Genomic DNA, 12,198 nt, shown 5'->3' on the forward strand with positions numbered 1-12,198 from the left:
CAGGTCCATCTAAATGCTTTTCTTAAAAGGAATTAGCAACAAAAAAGCAGGGGTGGGGGAACTAGTTGGGTTTCTAACCCAGCACCCAGATATAAATGAGCTGTTCTTTAGTCATAAGAACCTTGAATTCAATGAATCTTTGCTGGTCACAGCTTTTCTTGACTTCTTCTCTCCTAATATGACGTTCACTGATAGACATCCAACTTGATCACAGCTCCCTTTCATTTAGGCTACATGGCACTTTGGAATTTCCCCACCTGCCAAACCTCCACAGAACTTTCCTTTCTAAACTCGAGAGCTCATGCCTTTAAGGCTAACTCTGTTTCCTTCTGGCCTGTGATTTGCTATTCTTGTCACAGCAAGCAACTTCTATTTTCCTCTAAACCTCCATCTTTCAGGCTGAACTTGATCACGCGTTGGGTGGGTGGGTGGGAGGTAGAACATGGGACTATTTCTCTTTCTAGAAGTTATTATAAAATGGGAATTTTTATGCCTTGTGCAGGAAAATCCCTGCAGATAAGCAATGTGATGTCAGCAAAAGTGCAGGAGCTCCTTGAGCACCTTCCAGGACTGACCAATTTGCAGGGAGGGCCCCCGGAAAGAAGAGTAGTACCCTGGCCCAGACGGTGGTTCACATTTAAAAATAACAATCCCACCATGTCTTTAAACAATTCTAGACTTTGCACCCAAATATAAGTTGCTGAAGTAATTTATAACTGACTTGGTCCTCAAGTGTTTTTCCTCAATATCAAGGTGTATTTTTAACCACAAGTGGGGGTGAGCAACACATTTAAGGGGATAAATGGATACGTTTTTCAAGTTTGCAGTTTGTTAAGGTTTGTTAACCTTATTGTTAACAGTGCTAAATAAAAGTTAAAATCATTCCAAGGTTGATCTTCAACACTGTAATACACATTGATCAAAGTGAGAAAATAATCAGTTAACTATGATTTCTTTTGTCCTTGTTTCACCCTTGTATTTGTTACTTATTGCTGCGTAACAAATTGCCCAAAACTCAGCAGTTTAAAACAACCTTTATTTTGTCACAGTTCCTATGAGTCAGCAAATCTTTGGTTCAATTGCTTCCATGAGGCTGTAGTCAGGCTGTCAGTGAGGCTGTGGTCTCATCTGCAGACTTCAGTGGGTCCAGTTCCAAGCCCACTTGCCTGGTGGTTGTTAGGCCTCAATTGCTCGTGGGCAGTTGGACTAAGGGCCTCTGTTTCCTACTGGCTATTTCCTACTTCCTACTGAAGACCTCCTTCAGTTCCCTGCCACACAAACCTCTCCACAGAGCTGACTAAAATCATGGCAGCTAGCTTCCTCCAGAGTGAGTGACGAGAGAGAAAGAGAGAGAGAATACTCAGGACAGAAACCACAGCCTTTTTAGAACTTAATCTCAGAGGTAACACTCCATCACTTCTGTTGTTTTCTATTCATTGGAAGTGAGTCTCTACGTCCAGCCCACAATCAAAGAAGATTACACGAAGAGGCAGGGATAATTGGAGACCGTCTTAGAGGCTGCCTACCACAGTCCTTATTTCTAAATAGTATAATGTATAATCCTTCATGGAGAATGTCTTGTACTAGGGCACTGAGACTCAATAATTAGATGCCACAAGCAAATCTGAGTTCCTTTGGAAATTTATTGTCCCAGAGGAACTTAACCAACTTGTAAACACATGCTTTTAGACAAGGGTCAATTTATTCCCCATCTCCCTTCCTCTCCTTCCTCACTTCCCCTCCATATACATATTTTCCATTTAAAATCCAGTATGTTAACTAGGCTTAGCATTAATAGCAAGTAAAAAAACAACCAACCAACCAAGCAAAACACCTGACTGACTTTGTCCCAACTAGCTGCATGGCTTTGGTAAAATTATTGAACTGTTATAGCAGCCAGTCCCTTTATTTGTTGAAAAAAAATGATTTGAACCCAGTGATTTCTTAGGTTTCTCAAATCCTTGGAAGTATATGAGATTATGGTTCCACATGTGCAGACTTGGGATAAAATAAAATGTGTTACAGAAATAAGGACTTCAGAGGGCTACACTGAAGGTTAAATGGATGAGGTCTGGGGATTTTATAAAGCACTTTGTACACGGTAAAGTAGCATACATGTGTAAGGCTTATTATTATTTAGCCTTTATCATAAAAGGATCAGGACAGACAGTCATGAAAACAGTCTTCAGCTGCTCTCAGGTGTCACTCCATACGTCCATCTTTTCACAGTGGAGAAACAGCAGCCTCAGTAAGGGGGTAAGAGGCAAGGAAAGTGACCTGCCTCCTTCCCTCACACTGAAGACGCTCCCTTTAGTTCAGTGTATTCACAGTGTGCAGGGCATTCAGGGGCACTCTCTGACTTGTCTAGCTTGCCCTTGATCTCCATGTGTGTTTCTCTGGCTGTCTCATCCACAGCAAGAACTTCTCTCCTGGACCATCTCCTGCAGATTCTCTCTTCCCTCTACCATCTCTTTACTCTGCCTTCTGTCCTTCGGACACCTTCTCTCTGAGATCTCGCTATCGCTTAGGTGGTGACTGCAATGTGGGTCAGGAGTCAGTGTCAGCTCCACCTTCTCCCACAGCAAATTGCTAAATATGAAGCCTTTTAAATATACTCGAGTATAGATTTTATGCACAGACTTTTCAGGGTTTAGGCGGGTTTCTAAAAAGCAGTATTAAACTTATTAAAGTCATATTAAAAATGCAATTCATCTTTCAGCTTTTGAGTACATCCTGTAAATCATATGATTTTATTTATAAGACCAGCATGTTTTAGCAATCGCTGTTAAGGATCCCTTGATTAATATATTGTCTCATTTTATAAACCAAAGTAATTAAATACCTTTGAATATTTTTAATTCACTTATTAATGTATGTACTTTTAAATACTTGAATTGTCTAATGACAAGCATTCCCATGCATCTAAGTATTTCCTGTAAATCTAATCAAGCAATTTTTAAAATGTGATGAATCTTAGGTTCAATAAAATGTTCCAATATTGTTTATAAATTTAGTAAATATGTTAGTATAGGCTAGATTATGATGTGATAACAAATGAAACGTGAAATCTTGATGGCTTGACACAATGAAAAAAAGTCAACCAGACACCATTAGCAGAAGTCTTTATTCAAAGATTCCAGGCATGAGAAGTTTCCAAATGGGATTTCTAACTTAGAGAAGGAGGGCAGAATGTTTTATAGGGCTTTAGCAAGAAGGGGTCTGCTGATGTTGTGCCAGTTTCAGGAATAGTTGAATCAAGGAGAGTTTTCAGAAGAGAAATTTTTTTGTGTGTATTAACAGCCATGGTTGCAGCAATTTGGATTTTATCAAAAGGGGTGAAGGCTAACGTTATCTGCAAGAAGGGGGTGAGGGGGACATACCTATTGGGAACAAAAATATGTGAGAGTCACAGTGAAAAAATTCTCTTTCATGGTCTCTCACAACACAAGACAGGTTTATTTCTCCTTCAGGTGGGTCCAGTGTGATTCACATAGCCCTCCTCCATCTAGTACCTACACCAGCCAGGTCATATGCTTCCAAGGTCACCTTCACAAGAAAAGGAAGGATGGAGGAGACATGCCTACTTTGCTTCTACCTGAAATAAATATTAAATAGACAGAGATTTCTTAATATGAAAATATGAATGATACAATTTTAATTCTCTAAAAGATTTCTATACTTACTTCTATGTCTTCCCAGGGTTTCTAACTACGCAATAACAGTTATTTGGGGATTTACTTTCTGAGACTGTATCACAACTGGAGATTTTAGCAAGGATGCTTACTGTATGAATTCATGCCTGTAACTGGAGCATGATACTTTAAAAACAAGCTTGTCGTCCTCAGAACCTACATAGCCCATATCCCTGTAGCATTCATGCAATAGGGCAGAACCCGGGTCATTACCTGTCATGGCTGCTGAGTCACTTATTTAGACTTTGCATTTCTTTGACTCTTAAGACATATAAATGTCTTCATCTAATTCAAATACCTTTGAACTTGATGGAAACCTGCATTCTTTTCACAAGCATTTATGAGTCTTAAAGTATTAAATGGAGGTGAAAAGATGTATATTCATCTTGAAGGCGGAGGATAAAGACGGAAGATGCTACCAAGGTGGTTTAAGAGTGGAACCCTTCTGCCTGCCGCCCACAAGACAAACAAACGAAAACATTCTCACACCGTAGAGCTTAATCCTCTGTCTTTTATGTGCTAAAAAAAACACATCATTTGCCTCCCCATCCTTACAGAAAGGCCCCTTTCCCTTGGAAAGATCCACATCCAGGAGGGGACACTGCGGCTAACAATAGAACCAAAGACGGAAAGGTAAAGTCCCTCCCACAAATGTGTCTCAGACTGGTTGGGGGAGAGAGACTTGCAACCAACAAGTGCACATGTAATGGGAGCCTGGAAAGTAGGAAAGGAGACATTGCTAGGGAGGTGAGGAAGCATCTTCCTGGTGATTAATCGGGGTAGAGTGAGAGAGCGCCAACTGCAAGCAGAGGACACTGATGGGTAAAGATGCAGAGGAGTGTAAGAGCAAAGCAGCAGTTCAGCCTTGCTGTGAAAGGGCCCTAGAAGGATGGGAAGGTGTCGAGTTACGAAGGCTACCAGCATTGTCATTAGGAGTCTGGATTTAGTCCTAGAGCTGATTGGGAGGCAACAACAGATGTTAAGTAGAGAAATAACATGATTAAATGTTCATTTAAGGAAAATCAGTCTAGTGTGAACAGCTAGGGAGGGGGAGCTGGCTGAAGATAGGTAGACAAATCAAAAGGCGGCTGCATTTACTTATGTAAGATGGGGTGAGGGCCTACATCGGAAATTACACACGTGCAGTTGGAAGAGAAAATGAATGATGTTTTCAGGAGACGAACGTCGAAAGAAAAGCAATTCTTTGGGTGAAGGAAGAATTTTCAGAGTCAGGAGTTAGAGGATTATACAACAGCAAAATGGGAAATAGACCTGCAATTCCCAGAGTACACAGTTCAACCTCTGTATTGAAATGCTCCCACTGGCCATACGACCCTCCCTGCCCCATTCCCTTTAACCTGCCTTTCAGCAATCTGAGCTCCCTAATCTGCCCTACAGTTTCGCCAGTAACCTGGCCCATGGCCCATCTTTCTTCCAGAAACAGCTCAGACACTGACTGCCTCTCTGACAAAGAGCAATCCCATCATCACTCCAGATCCCAGATTCCACATCTATAAGCTGTAAACAATAATAGTACTGCTTCCTGGGTTTGCTGTGAGGACATGAGACAATGTCTGTGAAAGTACCTGATAAATGTCTGTAAAGCACCATACGAATGTGAGGTGTTGATGATGAAAGCCAAATTTAAAAAGGAAGGAATAGTAAGGCAGGAATGCAGGAAGAGAGGGAAAAGTGGATGGAGCAATGTCTGGAGCTGGTCACTATGCACAGGATTAAGTACAGACCATGCTCCTAGTTCCACAGTGAGATTCAAGCACTGCAAACAGGGGAGAGTACACTGGAAAGCACATGGGCCTTGGACTTGGCCAGGCTTGGGTCTGAATCCTAGCTTCACCACTGGTTAGCTCTGTGGCCTTGAGCAAGTCACCTAACCTCTCTGAGCCCTCACTACTTTATCTGTAGTATAAAGATACTATCTTCTCCCTTACAATATTTTTATGAGAATTAATTGAGTTAACACTTAGAAGCTAGGTAGTATACAGAAGGGGTTTGAAAATGTTGGTTTCCTTCTTCTACTTCTACTTTCTTTCTTCCCAAGAAGTAATGTAGTTTCAGGAGAAGCTCAGCTTTTATGAGAGCTGCTTTCAGAAAGGAAAATATACTAGCCTGAATTTTCATCCTCTCCCTTCTAGTGCCAGAAGTGGTTAACATCAATCAGTGAAATCTCCAGGTGGCCCAAGGGCCTATATTATTCAGAAACATGTGGACTTCTCATGAGAGCACAGTGAGTCAAAAGAATAATGGACTCAAGTAAATCAAGTATCTTCATGTGTTACTTAAAATACATATATGTGAACCCAAAATCTCAGTAATTTCGGACACAGTTGTTATCTATAACATTTGTTCATTGTTCCATAGGAGATCTGGCAAATTTAGCTTTTGGAGGGGGCTTTGGTCAAATCTCTTCAATCCTCAGGACATCAGACAGACTACCAACGTGGATGGGATGTAACTTCTTCATAAAGTTAGAGCATTCACTAGTTAAGAATACAGAAGGATTAGGTATATTAAGGGAACGATGCTGCCTCTTAGAATGAAGTTGTGCTTTGGGCTGTAGAGGAGTTTTTCACTCAAATCTAAGAGTCACTAAACATGGGGAATTAATGGGAAGTGATAAATAACTTTTATTCCTATTACTTGAATAGCACTGGGTTCTTCACATTAATGTTTCAACATAGAGGACTTGGGATGCAGAAGGAGAACCCCCGGGGTGTAGAGAGGGAAAGGGAAAAGAAGGAGGAGAGATGGAAGACAAGGGAAGGGACTGGAGGAATTCAGTTTCTTCAGGGTCCAGTTCCCAGCTTGGTCCTCTTCTGGCCATATTGGGCACTGGAGGAGAGACCAGACAAAAAGGGGGAAGGAGAAGAAAAGGGAAGGAAGGGATAGAAAAGAAGAACAGGAGAAACCTGGAAGGCAGAAAAAAGAAATGTAGAAGACATTAGGAAGATTGCATGTCAAATTGATGCTAGACTCAAAGTGAAGCTTAATAAGCTTCAGAAATGTATTGACCCCTAGTGTGTGCCAGGCACAGTGCCGGCAGCTAGGAATACAAAGGCGGAGACCTGGTCATCATTTCTGAGGCACTCACAGGACAGAATCAAGGTTGGGAAGAAAGCAAGAGAAGGCCAAGAAAACTTGGCATTGCGTTGACTATTAGGAGGCTCAAAAGGGGTCAAGTGCTTTTTCTCTAAGCACTTTTGGTGATGAATTCCCTTTCATCTAACGTGGTTTCTATTGACATTAGCTTTCAGACTTTTTCAAAAGATTTCTTAAAGGTACTGTTTAGTAGGGAGGCTGGGGGAGAAGAGCGGGGAGAGGTGTGACTCTGCATCTCAGCAAGTTTCATTCCCCTATGCAAACAGGTGTTGTCTGTCTAGAGCAGCACAGCATAAAACATGACTACTGGATTTGGCATAAAATGGACCAATTAACCTTTGCCGATTGGGTCCTGTAAAAGTGACAGGACTGCATTACCTCTGGGTGCTGTTTAAAGGACAGCGTCAGCCACATTGCTCATCACCTGTCATGGTCATCACCACATTCCAAGCAGCTGCGTGGCTTGCAGTCCCCTCCGTCCACCTGCAGCCCTGCAGGCCTGTGCTGGGCTCTTAATGGGCTTTAAACATGAAACTCTCAAGATGAACCCAACTCAGCTGCTCCAAGAGTTTCTGCCTCGGGTCTGGAATAATGGGAGTAAAACGTCAATTTCCTCCTCCATCTCCTCCCATAGCACTTACCAAACTTTGGGAATCTCTCTTTCCCTTTTTTATTACTCTCGCCTTCTTTTCTCGTACCTTTCCACCTTTTCAGCACCCTCTCTTTATGCTGGTGACAGGCGCAGGGGTTCCCACACTCTTTAGGCCTAGGGCAGTGGTTCTCTGTTCCTGAGAAATCCCTGGAAAACTAGTTAAAACTCAGGCAGGCAAGCCCCACCATTTATGCTTCTCCTTAAATAAGTGTGGAGGAGTGTGGCCTCAAGATCAACATGTTTAGCCCCACCCCCTCCCACCCCTCCCACCTCAGGTGATTCTGACACAGGTGGTGGGTAGACAAAACACGGGCAACACCCGAACAGCATGGCCGGCACGCACAGCTCAGGAGAGAGCGGGGTGGAGACTTGACACCCACATCCTGCTTTTCCTCTGACCTGTCTGACCCCTCTCTCTGCAGTGGCTCCTCTTCCTGAACCCAGGAAGAGCCCCAGGGTTTTATTCTCAGTCCATTGCCCTTGTTCTACACACCCTTCCTGATTGGTGTGATTGGAAGCACCTATACCTTGAAGACTGAAATGTTTATTTCTAGCCCGGATCTTGCTTCAAAGCTCCAGACAGACATGCCCACCTAGAAATACCCTGCAAGTACTTCAGCTTAACATGCTCAGAACTTAAGTCATGAGTCTTGATTCTGGATAAGATGCATAAGCACGCTCCATCCCCCTGACTCTCTCACTGAATGCAGCTCTAAAACCTGGACCGGGTTTGGGGACTCTGAAAAGTAGCGGGTAGACTGGGAAAGAAGACCAGAGTTCAAAATATGTACCACTGAACTGGTGGTGACTTTCCCTTTTTTCCTCCAGTGTCCCCCAACCTGGATGCAAGACAGCCTAAAACCCAGAAGTGGGAACCAGATGCACAGAAGGTGCTCCGGGAGACACCCTTGGCCCTAGCTTGGAGGGTGGGAAAGGGCGCTTCTGCGGGAAATCTTCCCATTGTTTCTCTCCTCCTGTGCCCTGGCGCCCAGCCCTGAGTCAGCAGTTCCCACAGGGGCAAACGCTTTCTACCATTCTATGACTTGCTTTATTTTCCTAATGGTGTGTTTTGAAGGACAGATGTTCATTTTGACAAAGTCCTATACATCGTTTATATTTACTCAAATATTTATCATTCTGATGTTCTTCATTTCTTCCTGTAGCTCTGCATTTCCATCTGGGATTATTTTTCTTCAGCCTGAAGAACATCTTTGAGGATTTCTTATAGTGTAGGGCTGCTGGCAATAAATTCTTTAAGCTTTTGTTTATCTAAAAATCTCTTTATTTCACTTGCATTAAATTTTTTTTCTTTTTTGTGCAGTGTATAGAATTTTGAGTTGGCAATGTTTTTTTCATCATGTTAAATATATAATTCCATGTCTTCTAGCCCCATTTTTTCTTATGAGAAGTAGCCATCATTCATAGAATTATTCTCCATTATATAATGTGTCTCCTTTCTTTGGATGCTTTTAAGATTTGCTCTTAGTCTTTGGTTTTCCGCAGTTTGACTATAGTGTGGTTAGTTATGTTTTTATTTGCACTTATCCTGCTTGGGGTTTGCTGAGCTTCATGGATGTCTGGGTTGCTGTTTTGAATCAAATTAGAATATTTTCAACCAATATAGTTGCAAATTTTTTCTGCTCCATTTTCTCTCTCCTCTCTTTCTTACATGTGTCCTAGACTCCTTGAGACAGTTCCACAGCTCAGTATTTTAAAAATCTCCTTCTCTCTGTCTTTCAGCTTAGATCATTTCTATTGACCTGTTTTCTGTTTCTAGGGACCTATTGCCAGTTGTAGGAAATGATTCTTTTTCAGATACTGTGTTTTTCAGTTCTTGCATTTAAATTTGATTCTTTTTTCAATTTATATACCACTCTTCACAGTTCCCCATCTCTTCACCCATTATACCCATACATTCCTATAAATTCATTAACATATTTACCATCATTATGTTAAAGTCCTCATCTGTTAATTTCAACATCTGGTTGGTCTGTGGGTCTCTTTCTATAATCGACTTTTGACTATGTGTCACATTTTCCTGTATCTTTGCATGACTAGTACATTTTTATTTTATAGTAGATGTTGTGGATGAAACTTTATAGAGACTTTGAATTCCTGTCCTTCTGAAAAGTGTTGACATTTGTTTTAGAAGGCAGTTAAATTACTAGCAGATGACCTTGATGTATGAAGGCTTGGATTTAGGCTTTGTAAGGGTGGTTCTATTTCAGTTTTGCAGCTGGCGGTAGGGTGAATCCCCTAGTCCGAAGTCCTAAGGCATAGCTTCTGGGTTTTAATTTTAAAACCTTGAGGCATTTTTTTCAAATCTGTTTAACTTGGCAGGACTTGAATTCCAAACTATGTCTGTAATAGGCAACTGTTGAAATCTCTGCTCAGTTCTTTCAACTTTCTTGCTCTTGTTTCTCCCTGGGCGTCTTGGAGTCTCATCCCATGCGTGTGTAGTCTAGGGATCAGCTGAAGATTTGAGTTGAGTATCTACACAGATTTGGGGGCTTCCCTATCTAGAATTCCCCACCCCACCCTTCTCAATTTTAAGCCTCTCTGGAAGTCCCAAACTCCACCTTCTCATTCCTCAGTCCTGTAAGACTGCCACTTTCCACTTCAACTCCACCTGCCACACTGATGGGCCTGGGAGCAGTACCCTTAGGGAGGGGAAAAAACATGTAAATGTGGATCTCACTCAGTAAGGATCAAATCCTCACCAGTCTCTGCCAGCTTTTGTTCATCTCCCAGTTGTTTGTTCGTTTTTTTCCCAGCGTTTATAATTGTTATTGGCAGGAGAGTATCCAAACATTCCACTCTGCCATTACTCTCTTTTTCATAATTTTCATCTGTTTTCCCTCTGTGTTATGGTCTGGATAATTTCATCACATATATCTTTCCATGCATTAAATTTCTCTCTGGCTTTGTTTCAGTGTCTATTTAATCTGTCAATTGAGTTTTTAATTTCAGTGACTGTGTTTTTCATTTATAGAAATTTTATCTTTTTCACATCAGCCTTTTTTTCCCCAAGGGCCTTGTTCTTTTCTTATGTTTTTAATTCCTTCTTAAGTTCCTTGTCATTTCAACCATACTAATTTTATAACCTCTATCTGAGAGCTGTATTATCTGCATGTCCTGGAGGATCAAATAAAATTACTTATTTGGTCAGTTGACTTCTAGTCATGGTGAATTGTATCATTATGTGTTTGAGCTTTTGACTCAAATTTGGATTTTAAGTTTATGTTCAGCTGAGTTTTATCTGTGGAAATGATCTATGATCCTTGGTGAAGTGTATAGCCCTGCAAAGAGATTGTATACTGAACTACCAGATATTCCAGTGCTGTCACTGGTCTGGGTACATTTTTCAACTAATTTCTTAACGTCAGGGTTCCTGTACCCTAGCGAACTTTTTTCCAATCAGAGTCTAGATTGAAATAGATGATTTTCCTTGACAAATCCTTATGCTCATGGGTAGATATAGTTATCATTCTTCCTTTTAGTGAGGGATTAGCCATTTAAAAATACTGGCTCTACAGAAGGTTTTTGAGCCTCTTCTGGGTCCAAGATCTCAATATATCAATTCCTATTCCTAAACGAGCATTAAAACTCAAGCCTCTTCACCTCACATCCATTAGAGTGGCTGCAATAAAAAACAGAACAAAACAGAAAACAAAGGTTCACATGCATGTGGGAGAAACTGGGACCCTCAAGCACTGCTGGTGGGAATATAAAATAATGCAGCTGCTGTGGAAAATAGAATGGCAGTTCCTCAAAAATTAAAAATAGACTTACTGTTTGATCAAGCAATTCCAGTTCTGGGTATATACCCCAAAGAATTGAAAGCAGGGAGTTGAAGTGAAATTTGTATATCCATATTCATTCATAGCAGCAATACTCACAATAGCCAAAACATGGAAGCAATTCAAACGTCCATTGATGAATGAATGGATGGATAAATAAAATGTTATTTTATATGTATATAAATATATTTACCTATAAATTATAAATAAAATGTGATTATTATATATAAAATATTAAAATACATATAAATATATAATATTATTCAATCTCAAAAAGGGAATAAAACTCTGATACATGCTACAACATGGATGAGCCTTGAAGATGTTATGCTAAGTGAAATAAGCCAGGCACAAAAGAGCAAATACAGCATGATTCCACTTACATGAGGTATGTAGAGTAGTCAAATTAACAGAGACAGAAAGTAGAAGGGTGGTTGCCAGGGGCTTGGGGGGAGGGAGGAATGGGGAGTTGTTTAGTGTGTACAGAGTTTCAGTTTGGGATGATGCAAAAGTTCTAGAGGTGGATAATGGTGATGGTTGCACAACAATGTGAATGTGCTTAACACTACTGAATTGTACACTTAAAAATGGTCAAGATGGTAAATTTTATGTTATTTCTATTTCCCCCAAAAAGAATTAAATAAAATAAAACAAAACCCAACCACCTTAGTCCCTAAGACTGAAAACTACCCCCAGACCCAGGGAAGGCACCCTGTCAGCTCACATGCTCACTCCTCTAGGGATTTATCTTACTCTTTTTAGAGGTTAACTATATGTTCAAGCATTATCTGTAACACTTGATTTACAATTACTAGATGTTTTGTTAAAGAAGGGTTTCTGTTATTTCTATATTTTTTCATAAATACCCTAATCAAGTAAAGATTTTAAACAGAGGTTGAAAATTGGCGGCTTACAGATTTTACTTGTTTGGTTTTTA

The 12,198-nt window shown here is 40.8% G+C and overlaps 1 protein-coding gene across 1 annotated transcript in view; it reads left to right on the plus strand.

The window, feature by feature from the left end:
- Window positions 1–12,198, plus strand: part of LOC309647286 (ribonuclease H2 subunit B-like) — a 789,004-nt gene that overhangs the window by 628,909 nt on the left and 147,897 nt on the right. The gene's annotated exons all lie outside the window — the stretch shown is intronic.

The sequence above is a fragment of the Balaenoptera physalus genome, assembly GCF_965194825.1.
Source record: "Balaenoptera physalus genome assembly, chromosome: 18".
Lineage (NCBI taxonomy): Eukaryota > Metazoa > Chordata > Mammalia > Artiodactyla > Balaenopteridae > Balaenoptera > Balaenoptera physalus.